General features: G+C 44.2%; 1 protein-coding gene across 15 annotated transcripts in view; it reads left to right on the top strand.

The window, feature by feature from the left end:
• The first annotated feature begins 447 nt into the window (after positions 1 to 447).
• Positions 448 to 16004, top strand: part of ELOC (elongin C) — a 32080-nt gene continuing 16523 nt past the window's right edge. Inside the window, exons 1-2 of one of the 15 annotated variants that reach the window (XM_070075232.1) lie at positions 961 to 1068; positions 3014 to 3089. The gene's annotated coding sequence lies outside the window, so the exon portion shown is untranslated. Of the gene's footprint in view, positions 1408 to 2951; positions 3090 to 16004 lie in introns of those variants that run through there. The other 14 variants (XM_070075230.1, XM_070075231.1, XM_070075229.1 and 11 more) reach the window with 14 other exon arrangements.

Here is a 16004-nt window from a genome sequence, read left to right as displayed (position 1 = left end):
GCAAAAGTCATTAATTAGTCCTACAGAACACGGATCGTCTGTATCTATTTTCCTTTTGTGGACATCATTGCACAACGGTGTGGATTGCGCAACCTGCAAGGGTGTCTTGGCCCTAGCATTCTCTTCATGCCACTCTCCCCGAAAACAGTCGAGGGCGAACTTTATTTAGCAGCATCAGCCTTCCTGGAAAGGTGCCTGCCTATCTAACCACAGGAAAGCAAGGCCCGAGAAAGGGAGGCGGGGGCGGGGGTAGGGAAGGGCGGAGGCAGGCCCCGAACCACAAGGCTGGCCCCAGCACTGAGTAATGGTGGCAGGAGCCCGGACTTTCCGCGAGCGCGCGCAGAGCCCGGAGCGCCGTCAGCCGGGGGGCGGGGTGAGCGGCCCCCAGGGGGGGGCGGCGGGGGCGTGGTCAGCTTTCAGTAAACATTGAACGCTACCGGGAAGAGAGGAAATGAGGCCAGCGGACCGCGCCGGCAGCGGAGATACTCTTCAGCATGCCTCGCCACTTTTCACAAAGGGCTAATGCCGCCTCTTAAAGAGCACGGCTTTGTTAGCAGAGAAGGCACACTCTCACATTGTAATATTTCCTTTGCAGTCTTCCACCTCTGGCTGTACCCCCAAACACGAGGCAGGGACAACCTCTTACCATCCTCAAAATTCTAACACGCAGCGCGAAAAACTACAAGCCCCAGGATGCAGTGCTGCCTCGGGTCAACCATCGACAGACGTCCCCTCACCACAACCCCAGAGAAACTACAAATCCCAGAATGCAGTGCTACCTCGGCCTCCAGAGCGCCTCTTGGAGGATTCCGTCCCAACAGAAATTGGAGCAGGTCGGCACTGCATGCTGGGAATCCAGAAGCCCTAGAATCGGATTGGTTGAGATTTGCCAGTGACGGCTCTTACGCGAGCGCCTGTTATTGGGGAAGAAGGAAAAAGGGAGTGCTACGCACTTCCTCCGGACGGAAGTGGGCGACAGACCCACCAGGTACTAATCTCCCGCGCGTCGCAGAGCGCGGCTGTGACCTGACGGAAGTAATCCTTTAGACTGCCCCGGAACCCACGGGGGTAGGCCGCTGGGGGTGGGGGGGCGGCCCTGAGTAGGGGCTGTGGCGGTTCGCGGGGACCTGGCTGCGGCGGCTGCGGTGGCTGCGGGGTTGTTGAGTGAGTCTCGGGCTGGAGTAGGAGCGGAGCTCCGGGCACGCGGGCTGACGAGCGAGGCTGGTACTGGGCGCGCTCGAAATCCCACTCCCCACCCTTTTCCATCTGGGCGGGGAAGGAACGGAAGCTCTCGACCTCTCCGGGCCTCTCCAACTCCTGTTTGGGGGAGGGGAGACGAGGGCGATGGGACCTGTCCTGGCGTCTCCGGGTGGGTTTGGAAAGAGGTGGAAGGATGGGCGGCAGCCGGTGAGACTGGGTGTTCTCTGGGCTGAGCGCGGGGAGGGTGGTGTTCGGAGCATGGCAACCCTGTCGTTTTTCCTTTTTGCTTTTCTCACGTGAGTTCAGATTCACGCTTTTCAGCCCCCAGAACCCGGAGAAGTTTGCATCCTGGGCAACTTGTTGGGCAATCTTTGCTCGAATTGGTGTCCTGGGGCTTTTGTGCATCAGTCTCCCAATCTTGCCTCAAAGGAGATGTCTGATTGTGTCAGACACCCCATTGATTTCTCAGAGTACTGGAATCTCTTTAGTAGCCTTAGCTGTGCAGTTTGTGTCTCATTTGGTGCTAGCATTTCTGCTGTGCATTACTTTCATTGTAGAAGACAGCTAAAATCTGTTAGTCTTTAAAAAATCTCCCTTTCACACTACCAGGTTTGCTTTCTGATCCCCAGATAGGTTTTTTTTTTTTCATTTTTTGTAAAGTGGCCTAAAATGATAAATCTCTGACCTCGTATATACGGTAATACCGTTTGTATTGTTGTAACGTCGCGGCTCCCATTTGAGTTTATTCATCCGGCAGATAAAATGGCAAGGAAACAGCCCTACTTCCTGCCATCAGGGGTGTTTGTGTTTATTGCCAATGATTTGGGATTCTTAATTTTTAAATGATTACCTTCTTTTTCTTTAAATGTAAGGTTTATCTGATAACTCCTATTAAAAAAACACATATACATGTACATACATATTTAAGCTGGAGACAGTTACACGATAATAATGTTGTAATATGGGTAGGCAGTAGGTAGGCAGTAGTTTTGAAGTAGGAATTAAGTCTTCAAAAATGCATGTCTTGGGTTTTTTGTTTTGTTTTGTTTTGTTTTTTGGTAGTTGGCTTTTTTATTACCAGAAAATAATCAGTAAAGTCTTTAATTTACATGCATATGCATTAAGGTATTTCAGCTAACCTGCTTTTCTAAATGCTTTGCTTTTCCATTGTTAAATAAGTTTATTCAGGGATGCCTGAAATATCAAGACTTGGTGAATAGAAAACTGATAGTTTTCTATTCTAAGTATTAGGACAGAGCTCCTGGATGCTGGTTTACTCCTCGAATGCCCACAATGATGAGGCTGAGCCAAGCTGAAAGTGGGAGCCAGGAACTCAGCCCAGGTCTCCCACATGGGTGTCAGGAACCCAGTTACTTGAGCCTTCACTGCTACCTTCCTAGTATGTTAGCGGGAAGCAGGATGCCCAGAGGAGCATCCAACTCAGTCACTGATAGGGATATGAGTGTCCTAACTGGCATTTTAACTGCCAGGCCAAGTGCTTAACCCTCCCTCCCCCCATAAATATTTGTTGAGCATTTGTTATGTGCCAGGCACTATTGTAGCCCTCCCACCATGGAACTTGAGGAAAGAGAAGATATCTGAGTAAGAAAATGCAGTTTTACATAGCGATAAGTGTGAAGAAAATATAGCAACCTCGGGGGTTGGAGTAACTGGGAAGGGGGTGTCTAATTTTGATAGGGTAGTCAGGGACGACCTCTCTGAGGAGTTGATGTTTTGCCTGGTGAGCTAAATGGTAAGAATGATGTAAAAGAATTACTTTAGCTTAAACTGCAGATGAGAAACCTTGAACTAGGTGTGAACTCGACCTACTCAAGGAATCCTAAGAAGGCCATTCTGGCTGGAGCACAGTGAAAGAAGAGTGCTGGGAGGTAAGATCCAAGTGGTTACAGGAAGTAGATAAGATGAAGCATTTGTAGTCCTTATTCTAGGGAGTGACATCTGATTTATGCATTAGATGGTTGGTTGCTAGGTGGGAAAGAGCAGCTAGGAGGAAAGTGGGGAAACCAACTTGTAAGGATGCTATAGATGTGGTAGCCTAAACTAGAGGTGGAGCGTTGGAAGTTAGAACCAGTCTGATTTGGAATGTAATTTGGACCTGGCATCAGATGGGCCTTGCATTCACCCTGGTACCAAAAAAAATTTTTTTTGAATAATCAGCTGTCTTGCTTGAGCATCTGTGTGAAAAGAAGTATCATTTACTGAAATTGGAAAGACTGGGAAAGGAGTATCAGTTTTTTTTTTTTTTTAAGAGTTATTTTAATTATTTGAAAGTCAGATTTCCCATCTGCTGGTTCATTCCCCAAATGGCCGCAATAGTGAGGGCTGGGCCAGGCTGAAGCCAAGAGCTATTTCTAGGTCTCCCACGTAGGTGCAGGGCCCCAACCACTTGGGCCACTTCCCACTGCTTTCCCAGTCACATTAGTGGGGAGCTGGATTGGAAGTGGAGCAGCTCATATGGGATGCCAGCCTCTCAGGCAGGGGCTTTACCTGCTTTGCCACAATGGCAGCCTCAAGCATCAGTTTCTGAGAGAGAAATCAGAAGTTCTGTGTGGGACCCACTAAGTTTGATAACTACTAAGATAGCTGAGAGCATTTGCACTAGGCAAATAGTGTATCTATGACTGGCAGTCTGGAAATCAGTAGGGAGATAATCTGAGAATCATTTTATAGATGATATATTTTTCATATTGTTTTAAAAGATTTATTTATTTTTTTGAAAGGAAGGCAGAGTTAGAGAGAGACAGAGATCTTCCCATCTGCTGGTTCATTCTCCACAATGGCCACAATGGCTGGAGTTGGAACAGGCTGAAGCCAGGAGCTTCTTCTGGGGTCTCCCATGTGGGTACAAGGACCCAAGCACTTGGGCCATCTTCTGCTGCTTTCCCACGCATGTTAGCAGGGAGTTGGATTGGAACCGGAGCAGCCAGGACACAAACTGGCACCCATATGGGATGCGAACACTGCAGCCGGTGGCTTAACCTGCTACCAGCGCAAGCCCCTTATAGATGGTACTTAAACCTGTTGCCTGGAAGACATCAAGTAGAAAATGTTAATGGAAAAGAGGGCAGATGACTAGAAGCACTCAGTAAGAAGAGGAGCCAACTGTAATAAAAGCAGAAAAGCCAGGAGAGTGACATTTGGAATACTAAGGAAGAAAATGTTTCAAGGAGGAGGGAGTGGTAAGATATGTAAAATACTGCTAAGAGTTAAATGAAGTTTAAAAATTGACCAGGGGACCAAGTAGTTGAAATTTAGTAAGAGCCTCTTGAGCAGACCAATAGACCAAATGTTTGAGCTGAGTGGGTTAAGGAAACATGGGTGGTAGTTGGAGGGAAGAGGTGGGGATGTTACAGTGTGGGGCTGGATGTCATGGCAAGAGAAAGACCTTAGGTAAGAGGGAATGAGACTCAGTGGTTAGGTGGAAAGGCTGATCTTGGATAGCAAGGATGGTTTTTATTAAACTTTTGAAATTATAGACAGTATATGCTATATAGGTATAAGTATTTGCAGTCTGAAGGTACAAAGACAGGCAGTTGAAGTGATTAGAGTTTACTTTTAGGCCACCCATTCAAAGGTTATTTTTTATTATTTTATGATATACAGAATCTATAATTAGATGCACATTATATTTTTGGAATATATGCTTATACTTTCTAAACTGAAAGAAAGCAATTTGGAGATGTTGTATGAGATGGGGATCAAGCAGTTTTTCAGGGTGAGATAGAGTAATTCATGAGAACCTGCAGTACCCTGAAGCCCTGAAATTCTGTGTTTTATGTGAGTAACTCTGCTTAGTAAAGATGTCAAGTTGAGTTCCAGGCAGCTGATGTAGGGGAGTATGAATTTCAGATAAATAGAGCTGGAGAGACTTTTAGACATAATTGATTCCAGTTCCCTCATTTGGAAGGTGGGAATCAAGTCCTAACATTTAATCCATCTGAGTCTGAAGGTAGAAATGTCTAACAGAGCAGAAATTCAGATGTGAAGATGTTTCAGTACACATGAGGTAGCTATTGAAATTAATTTAACAGAGCTATTTCTTAATTTTTTTTTTTTTTTTTTTTTTTTTTTTTTTGACAGGCAGAGTGGACAGTGAGAGAGAGACAGAGAGAAAGGTCTTCCTTTTGCCGTTGGTTCAATCTTCAATGGTGCCACGGCTGGCGCACTGCGGCCAGTGCACCGTGCTGATCCGAAGGCAGGAGCCAGGTGCTTCTCCTGGTCTCCCATGGGGTGCAGGGTCCAAGCACTTGGGCCATCCTCCACTGCACTCCCGGGCCACAGCAGAGAGCTGGCCAGGAAGAGGGGCAACCGGGACAGAATCCAGCGCCCCGACCGGGACTAGAACCCGGTGTGCCAGCACCACAGGCAGAAGATTAGCCTATTGAGCCGCGGCGCCAGCCAGCTATTTCTTAATTTCTTCATGGTTAGAGACCCCTTATGAAGTTTGATGAAAGCTATGAACCTTCTCATTCCCCTTACTCTTTTCTGTACGTGTGCACAAAAATATACATTCATATTGAAGAATTTGGGATTTTACTGCTTCTTAATTATGAATCTCTTTGAGGGACTGCAGATTGAGAACCTGCTAGAATGGAGTTAGCAAGTAGCAACCACAGGCCAGCAAAGTCAGCCCACCACCTGTTTTTGTTACAGCCACAGCCAGGAATAGTTTTGACATTTTTTAATGGTTGAACAAAAATTCAAAGGAAGAATATGTTTTACCAGTTATGAAATTCAAACTTCTATGCCCATAAATAAGTTTTCTTAGAACATAGCCACACTAATTTGTTTACGTCTTGTCAGTAGCTGCTCTTGCTCTCCATTCACAGAATTGAAATAGTTGTGACAGAGACCATATAGCCTACTTAAGCATAAAATATTCACTACATGGCCCTTTACAGAAAAAATTTTTTTGCTCCCCACTAAAAAGGTAAGTTCCAGGGTGGTGGTGGATTGTTTATGTCAAGCATTTAGAACAGTGCTTGGCACGTGGTAGGCCCATAATACCTGTGGGAATGAACCTCTGTCGGAAATAGAAACATAATAGCTAGTGTTTTGATGTGTTTGTTGTGTGCCAGGCACCATTCTAAGTGCTTTATATATAAGCTTGTTCTTCAAAACAACCCTGTAAGGTGAATCTTATATTCTTCCCATTTTATAGTTGAGGAATCTTAGGCACAAAGAGGTTAGATAACTTCATCCAAATGGACGAATTTTCTCAAGCTAGAAATTAGCCAAGGGGAATGAAGGGTTCTAAAGTATACTACTTATAAGCATGAGGGGCCTGCCTTCAGCATAGCAGGTTAGGCTGCTACTTGGGACTTGCACATCCTCCGTGAGGAGAGCCTGGTTCCCTCCTTTGAGTCCCTGCTATTCTGCTTTCATCCCAGCTTCATGCTGGTGTTGTATCCTGGGACCAACTGGTGATGGCTCAAGTACTTGAGTCTCTGCCACCCACGTGGGAGACCTGGATGGACTTTATGGCTCTTCCACCCAGTCCTGCCTGTTGCAGGCATTTGGGAGTGAACTAGCCAGCAGATGAAAGATCTCTGTCTCTGCCTTTCAAATTAAGCAACAAAAATAAGACCACTTTTAAGTACTACATTCTGAGGAAGACTGAAATAAAGTATTTGGGAATGATAGAAAACAGCAGGAAAATGGTTCAGTAGGACAGATGAAACAGGATGGAATAGCAGAGGATTACGGCCTGCCCTGGTGTTAATGTATTACACGAGGCAACCAAGACTATGTCTTGATTCATGTCCCAACCCGTGTGCCATATCCATCACCCTCCTATTTGATAAGCCCCAACTGCCCAATTTCTTCTGCCTCTCTTCCTTTCCTGTCTGACTTAGTCTTCTGACCAAACTGGTCTCCTTGTTCTCCCTCCTTGAAAGGCTCTCGCCCACATATCCATGACTCACCCTGACATTCTTCAGGTCTCTGTCAAGTCGTGAGGCCTGTCTTCACTGTTCTGTTTGAAACAGCAACCTCATCATGCTTCCCTACTCCCATTACCTTTACCTTACCCTCCTTTGTTTTTCCCTGTAGCACTTCTTCCATCTCACGTATTACTTTGTTATTGGTTTTTTGTCCCATGAATCTTGAGCTTTCATCTCCATGTCTCCAGTGCCTAGGACAGCACCCTGGCATACTAGCCCTTAGTAAATATTTGTTGAATAAGTGAATTTGTAAATGAGTTTTCTACAACAGTGAGTTACTTTGTGTGTCCCCAAACTGTCTCACTTGGCTCATAATGTTTACATTGCCTGAATCACCTTGTCTTTCCAGTGTAGCTTGATAAAAACACATCTGTCCATAGAGATCCAGATCAAAAGCAACATGCTTTTTGTGCCTCTTCACTTCAGTTTGCTGTTGCATTGCAGATCTCTAGCTTCTGTTTACTCTCTTTAGGACAACCAACCTATTTGTTCCCTGTTAGTATCTGCATATCCAAAGGATTTGGGTTAATTTTAATATCACTATATCTTTTCAAAGGTTAATTACAAAACTACACTGATTTGATATTTTTGAAATCAGATTATCTAAACTTCAAAAAGCCGTCAGTAAGAACTTTTTCTTTTTTTTTTTTAGTAAGAACTTTTTCAAAAGTTCCTACATTGACCTTATTTTTAAAAAGTGAAGTATAACCTACATATAGTAAAACACTCATTGTACCATTTAGTTTTGACCAATGCGTAGGAAGACTGTGAACATTTTTATCATTCCAAAAAGTTGCTCGTGCTCCTTCCTTATGACCTCTCCATCAGAAGCAACGACTGCCCTGCCACCATAGGTTGTTTTGCCTATTCGGTAATTTCACATAAATGGGATAATACAATAGGTGTTTTATATTCATTCACATTGTGTGTGGCAGATCATCCCTTTTTACTGTGACTAATACTCTGTATGAACATATCATGGATTATCATTCTCCTGTGATGGACATGTAGGTTCTTTTTTTTACTAGTGAATAAAGCTTTTGTGAGCATTTTTGTGGACAAATTATTTCCTATTTCTTGGACAAGTACCCAGGAATGGCACCGCCAGGTCATAAAGCTAGAAGTTTTGAGAAACCGCCATATAATTTTCAAAAATGACTGTTCCATTTACATTCCCATCAGCAATGTGTGGGAGTTCATTTGCTCCACATCCTCTCCAATATTTCATGATGATTGTCTTTTTAATTTTAGACATACTGTTAATATGCAGTAGTATTTCATTGTGGTTTTTGCATTTCACTGATAACATTGTACACTTAATTTTTTTTTTAAGGATGCCAGTTTATGTTCTAGCGCTCCTCTTCTTTTTTTTTTTGTTTTTTGGACAGGCAGAGTGGACAGTGAGAGAGAGAGACAGAGAGAAAGGTCTTCCTTTTGCCATTGGTTCACCCTCCAATGGCCGCCGCGGCCTGCACACCATGCTGATCTGAAGGCAGGAGCCAGGTGCTTCTCCTGGTCTCCCATGGGGTGCAGGGCCCAAGCACTTGGGCCATTCCACTGCTCTTCTGGGCCACAGCAGAGAGCTGGCCTGGAAGAGGGGCAACCGGGACAGAATCCGGTGCCCCGACCGGGACTAGAACCCGGTGTGCCGGCGCCGCTAGGTGGAGGATTAGCCTATTGAGCCGCGGCACCAACAACATTGTACACTTATTGTGTATAGTCAGTGCTTTACCCAGCTTTGTTTTATTTTTATTTTCATTTTAATTGAGAGGCAGAGAGACAGAGATCTTCCATCTATTGGTGGTTCAATCCGTAAATGCCCATAATAGTCACAGCTGGGCAAGGCCTAAACCTGGAAACAGGAATTCCATCCAGGTCTCTCTCATGGGTGGCAGAAACTCAAGTACTTAAGTCATCATCTGCTGCCTTCCCAGGGTATGTATTAGCAGGAAACTGAATTGGAAACAGAGCTGGGAGTTGAAGCAGGCACTCCAATACAGAATGGATGTCAGTATCCCAGAGTTTGGACTGCTATGCAAAACACCAATCCCTCTTTTGCCCAGTATCAGTTGTGGGTGGATTTGTTTGTTTTATTTACTTTACCAGATATGTATTAGGATACTTTAGAAAAATTGTGGAAAAAATGGCATTAAAAAATAAGTTCAGAGGTGGGCATTTGGCATCGTGGTTAAGACACCAGACATTCATCAGAGCCAGAGTGTGTGGGTTCAATACCCAGCTCTGCTCCTAACTCCAGCTTCCTGCTAATGTAAACCCTGGGAGGCAGTAGTAATGGTTTGAGTGGTTGGGTTCTTGCCACTCACATGGGTTGAGGTCCTGGCTCTGGCTCTGGCTCTGGCCCAGGCCCAGTCCAGTCCTTGCTTATGCAAACATTAAGGGAGGAGCCAGTGGGTAGGGGGCATTTGTGCTGTGTCTTTGTCTCTCTGCCTCTCAAATAAATACGTTTTTAAAAATAAGTTTATTTCAGTGCAAAGAATTTTGAAGTCCATGCATAACTTTTTCATAACAGCATTTTTTCATCAATCTTTTGAAGACCCCTGTTTTTGTGACTGTTTTTTCCAGTTTGTGGCTTGACTTTCATTTTTTTGTTTTGTTTTGTTTTGTTTTGGTGCCTTTCAAAAACAGAAAGTATGGGGGAAGGGTGGATCTTCCATCTGCTGGTTCACTCCCGGAATGCCCACAACAGTCAGGGCTGGGCCAGGCCAAACCAGGAGCCAGGAGTTTTTTCCATATCTCCTACATGGAAAAGCTCAGAACTCAATCGAATCACTTGGACCATCTTCTGCTGCTTTTCCCAGGCCGTTAGCAGGGAGCTGGATTGAAAGTGTGAGGCAACTGAGACATGAACTGGCACCCATATGGGATGCCACTATTGCAGGTAGTGTCTTTGGCTCCTACGGCACAATGCCAGCCCCCTAACTGGCATCTTGGGGGGGGAGGGGCATCCTCCTCTACTTTCCCAGGTGCATTAGCAGGGAGCTGGTTTGGAAGTAGAGCAGCTGGGACTCGAACCGGCACCCATATGGGATGCCAGCACTGCAGGCTGCGGTATTAACCTCGTATGCCACAGCACCAGCCCCACCTAACTGGTATCTTTAACCACTAGGTTAAATCCCTGCCCTGCTGCATGGTGTTTTGTTGTTTTATTTAATCTTTGTTTATTTGTTTTCATTTTGTTTGAAAGATTAAGATCTTTCATCTGCTGGTTTACTCCCCAAATGCTCCTAACAGCCAGGGATGGGCCAGGCCAAAGGCTGGAGCTCAAAATTCAAGGGGTATTTGAACCATCACCCCTTCTTTGCAGACTTTGCATTATCAGGAAGCTGGATCGAAAGTGGAGGAGCCAAGGATAGCACTAGGCACTCAGATGTGGGATGCTGGTGTCCCAAGCAGTGTCTTAATTGCTATGCCATGGTGTTTTTTGATATTGAGGTTTCTGCTTTCTGGATGGATATCCATTTGTTGCAGCTTTAATTGTTGGAGAGATTTTACTTTCTAGCCATATACTTTGATTGTTACCTACTCTTCCAATATTAGGAATTAGGAAAGCTATAGTTAACTGTATTTTTTTATTATTATTTTTATTTAACAGGTAGAGTTATAGACAGAGAGAGAGAGACAGAAAGGTCTTCCATTGGTTCATTTCCCTAATGGCCGCCACGGCCACCGCTGCACCAATCCGAAGCCAGGAGCTGGGTGCTTCCTCCCAGTCTCCCATGCGGATGCAGGAGCCCAAGCACTTGGGCCATCCTCCACTGCCCTCCTGGGCCACAGCAGAGAGCTGGACAGGAAGAGGAGCAACCGGGACTAGAACCCAGGGTGCCGGCGTCGCAGGTGGAGGATTAGCCAAGTGAGCCACGGCGCCGGCTGGTTAACTGTATTTTCCATGTATAAGTTGATATGAAACAATTGTTACCACCAAAACATAAATAGCAGAACCATCATTCTCAGTATATGCAGACTATTTAATCTTTAACTGTGATTGTTGTGATCCACACCACCCTATTTCTCATTGGTTATTTGTAGTTCTTTTTTAGAATTATTTTATTTATTTGAAAGAGTTACAGAGAGAGGTAGAGTGAGAGAGAGCGAAGTCTCCATTCTGTTGGTTCACTCCCCAAATGACTGCAATGGCCAGATCTGAGCTGATCAAGAGCCAGGAGCTTCCTCTGGGCCTCACACGCAGGTGCAGGGGCCCAAGGACTTAGGCCATCTTCCACTGCTTTCCCAGGTCATAGTAGAGAGCGGGATCAGAAGAGGAGCAGCCAGGACTCAAACCGGCACCCATATGGGATGCCGGCGCTGTGGGCTGGGGCTTTAACCCGCTCTGCCACAGTATCGGCACCTATTTGTAGTTCTTAAATCTCATTTCTTCACTCAAAAAAATTTTTTTTAGATTTTTATTTATTTTATTTTAAAGTCAGAGTTACACAGAGAGAGAGGTCTTCCATCCGATGGGTCACTCCCCAATTGGCTGCAATGGCCGGAGCTGCGCCAATCTGAAGCCAGGAGCCAGGAGCTTCTTCTGGGTCTCCCACGTGGGTACAGGGGCCCAAGGACTTGGGCCGTCCTCCACTGTTTTCTCAGGCCATAGCAGAGAGCTGGATCGGAAGAAGAGCAGCCAGGACTCAAACAGCCGCCCATATGGGATGCCGGCACTTCAAGCCAGGGCGTTAACCCACTGTGCCACAGCACCAGCCCCTAATCAAAATTCTTTAAACTCCCTAATCACAAGCAGATCACAGAACTGGCATTTGTGAGGGTGTGTTACTAGAAATCAAGCTCTGCTGATGAAACAGAGTATTTTTAGAGGAGTTATATTTTAGTAGTAAACGTTTGACCATTAGGGACAAGTCAAGCTGTTGCTAATTGTTAATCATCAGAAAGACTGAAAATTGAGATCAGGGGTGTGTGTTGTGGACTAGCAGATTAAGCTGCCACTTGTGATGTCCGCATCCCATTCATGAGCGCCTGTTTGAGTCCCTGCTACTGTACTTCATATCCAGCTTTCTGCTGATGCATCCTGGGAGACAGCAAGATGATGGCTCAAGGACTTGGGCCCTGAGGAGTCATGAGCTTCTAGCCCAGTCCTGGCTGTTGGTGAACATTTGGGGAGTGTATAAACCAACAGATAAAAGATACATCGCTGTTGCTCTGCCTTTCAGGTTGTTGAACATCAACATTTTAAAGAAGAAAATTGAGATCAGTGCTTTTATTTTAAATAACCAAATAGAATCTCAGTAAAAGCAAAGAACATCCCTCTTTGACCCACTCACTGCTGCTGAAGACAAAACTTGTTCTGAAATTCAGAGATTTGGAAGCAAGTTTTAATCTTAGGAGATTTGAGGACATTCTCAAGTAATTAACATTTTCAGATATCTAAATTAGTTCCAGTAATCTTACACAGGAATGCATATTTTATATACTTACATGCATTATTAACAATTTATGATAGTAGATGCATAACTGTGAGACTGGTGTTTTAACTGTCCTAGTTTCATAAAGCATGACTATGCCCCGAAAGTCTTTTAAAATTAAAAATCAGTTTAAAGTTCGAATTTATACTGGCTAAGTTTATTGTGAGAGACAAAACACCTTGACTGTGTTCTTCATTCCCTCCCTCTAAATATAAGGCAAAATATTTCAATAAATTTGAGTCAATGTTTTCTAGAGGAACAGTTTCTATTATGATTGTCTAAAAATACTAAAGTAATAAATCCCAGTAAGGTAAAATTTGAATCAGACTTGTGCCACTGGCTAACATAACCCTGTAAAAAATCTCAGCATGTGCTAACTAGATATGTGTAAGGTCGATAAATTATTGTAAGAAGCTTTGCTTTGTTAACATTACCCTGTAACTGTCATTGTGCTGGCTGTGTGGGTCATAAAGAGAGAAAACCCTTCCAAACCTTGTGAAAACTTACAGCTGGTTAGGGCATCTACCCAACATAAGGCAGCTGTGAATCATTCCAATGTATAGTGAAGAAAACTAAATTGCACAGTGGAGATTAAAAGGAAAGAGGGGGCCGGCGCCGCAGCTCCCTAGGCTAATCTTCCGCCTTGCGGCGCCAGCACACCGGGTTCTAGTCCCAGTCGGGGCACCGGATTCTGTCCTAGTTGCCCCTCTTCCAGGCTAGCTCTCTGCTGTGGCCAGGGAAGGCAGTGGAGGATGGCCCAAGTGCTTGGACCCTGCAACCCATGGGAGACCAGGAGAAGCACCTGGCTCCTGCCATCGGATCAGTGCGGTGCGCCGGCCGCAGCGGCCGTTGGAGGGTGAACCAACGGCAAAGGAAGACCTTTCTCTCTGTCTCTCTCTCTCTCTCTCTCTCACTGTCCACTCTGCCTGTCAAAAAAAAAATTAAATTAAATTAAATTTTAAAAAAAAAGGAAGAGTGACTACTAACTAAAGATAGTAAGAATGTTGAGGCAAGAGTCAAATATAAGAGCACTGCTGTGAGTTGAATAGGCTGACATGACAATTTCAGCTCTTCCTGAAAGATATAAATTCAACCATGGTGTTAACACATTCTGGTGATATTTGGATGTCTTAGCAAAAAATGGAAATGTGTCCTAATTCTGTTAATTTGTGTTACAAAGCCAAAACCTCTAGTCTACTTTCCTCTCCAAATAGGCCTGGATATTAGATTATTTTTGGCTTATTTATCTTCAGAAAATATAAAATTAATAGGTAAGATGCCCTATTTTGTGTAACTAGTATCAAACTATGGCTCATTATAACCTGCTTTAATTTTTCTTTAAAGCTTTTATTAATTTATTTGAAAAAGGAAAGTTATGGACTGGGAGGGGGATCAATCTTCCATCTCCTGATTCACTCTCCAAATGGCTGCAACTGCTGGTGCTGCACCAGGCCAAAACCAGAAGCCCAGAACTCCATTCAAGTCTCTCATGTGGGTGCAAGGGCCCAAGCACTTGCAGCCATCTTTGCTGCTTTCCCAGGTACATTAGCAGGGAGCTGGATCAGAAATGGACATCTGGGACTCAAATCAGCACTCACAGAGGGTGCTGGCACTGCGGGTGGCAGATTGACTTGCTGCACCACAATGCTGGTCCCAATATAATGTGCTTTTATTTTATTTTTTTAAGATTTATTTATTTATTTGTAAGGCAGGGTTACAGACTGAAAAAGGGAGAGACAGACAGACAGACATCTTCCATCTGCTAGTTCACTCCCCAAATGGCCCCAGTGGCCAGAGCTGGGTGGATCTGAAGCCAGGAGCTTCCTCTGGGTCTCCCACATGGGTGCCAGGGCCTAAGTACTTGGGCTATCTTTTGCTGCTTTCCCAGACACGTTTGCAGGGAGCTGGATCGGAAGTGAGGCAGCCAGGACTCAAACCAGCGCACATATGGAATGCCAGCTTTACCTACTCCACCACAGCACTGGCCCTAAAAAAAAAGTTTATTTTGGTGATCTTTCCATGCTTTATTACATTTACAGATTTATTCTTTTTCACTACCTCATATTTCATAAGTCTGATGTTTTTATTTAGCTCATTCGCTAACTGATAAACTTTTTAAAGTTTGAATTTGCATTTTGCTGGTTAAAGATCTCCCTCAGTATCTGCAGCACATTGGTTCTGGGACCATCCCTCATCCCTGGGGATACCAAAATCCACAGGTACACAAGGCTCTTACGAGCAAGTACTTCAAAACCTTCATGGAACAATGAAGTAAAATATATTATTATAGTGAAGAATTTTATTGAAATACATGCATATTGTTAATGTGCATTTTCCATGAAATTTTTGAAGATCCTCATAAAATGCCTTATTGTATACTTCAAATTATCTCTAGAGTACTTACAGTGCCCAAACCATGTAAGTGCTATGTAAATGGTTGTTACATTATATTATTTAGAGAATAATGACAAGGAAAAAGATGTATATATGGTCAGTTCAGACACAGTTTTCTCTTTTTTAATGTTTTTGATCCACAGTTGATTGAATCTAAATGCAGGTCTCAGGATGGAGTTCCTGTCTCTTCACTTCAGCTTAAGCCAGACCTAACCATTGCAGTCATTTAAGGATTGAACTAGTAGATGAAAGCTCGCTCTCTCTCTCCCCTCCCAACCCTCCTCCTTTTCTCTCTTTTTCCTCTCCCTCTTTGTCGATCTGCCTTTCAAATAAGTGAATCTTCAAGAAAACCAATAGGAAAGTAGATTCCATTCATAATGGAAACTATAAAGTAGCTAAAAATAGACCTAATAAGAAATGTGTAAGAACAAAATAGGGGACTTAGCTAATCATTCATGTTTCTCATACTGTTATAATTTAAGCAGTGGAGATACTGATCAGCTATAAACCAATCAATGAAGCAGAATATGGTCTAGAAATACATGTAGTATGAGATGACACCAGCATTGTGGTGTAGCGGGTTAAGCCACTACCTGCAATGCCAGTATCATATGGATGTCGGTTCAAGACCCAGCTGTTCCACTTCCAATCCAGCTCCCTGATAATGCGCCTGGAAAGGCAGTAGAGGATGGCCCAAGTGCTTGGGTCCCTGCATCCATGTGGGAAACTTGGAGGAATCTCTAGGCTTCTGGCTTCAACTTGGCAAAGCCCTGGACATTGTGGTCATTTAGATAGTGAAACAGGGGTGATGGAAGATATCTCTGTCTCTCTGCCTCTCTATCTCTCTCTCCCTTTCCCTCCCTCTCCCTCTCCCTCTCTCTAACTTTGCCTTTCAAATACATAAAAAATTTAGAAAGTGTGTGTTGGGGCATTTGTCACAGCAATTAGGATGCCGCTTAGTACACCATATCCCACAACACATTGCCTGGATTTGAGTTCCAGCTCTATT

Source organism: Oryctolagus cuniculus, chromosome 6, assembly GCF_964237555.1.
Source record: "Oryctolagus cuniculus chromosome 6, mOryCun1.1, whole genome shotgun sequence".
NCBI classification, from domain to species: domain Eukaryota; kingdom Metazoa; phylum Chordata; class Mammalia; order Lagomorpha; family Leporidae; genus Oryctolagus; species Oryctolagus cuniculus.
Note: the sequence above shows the minus strand (reverse complement) of the source record. Positions and strands in the feature narration are given on the sequence as shown.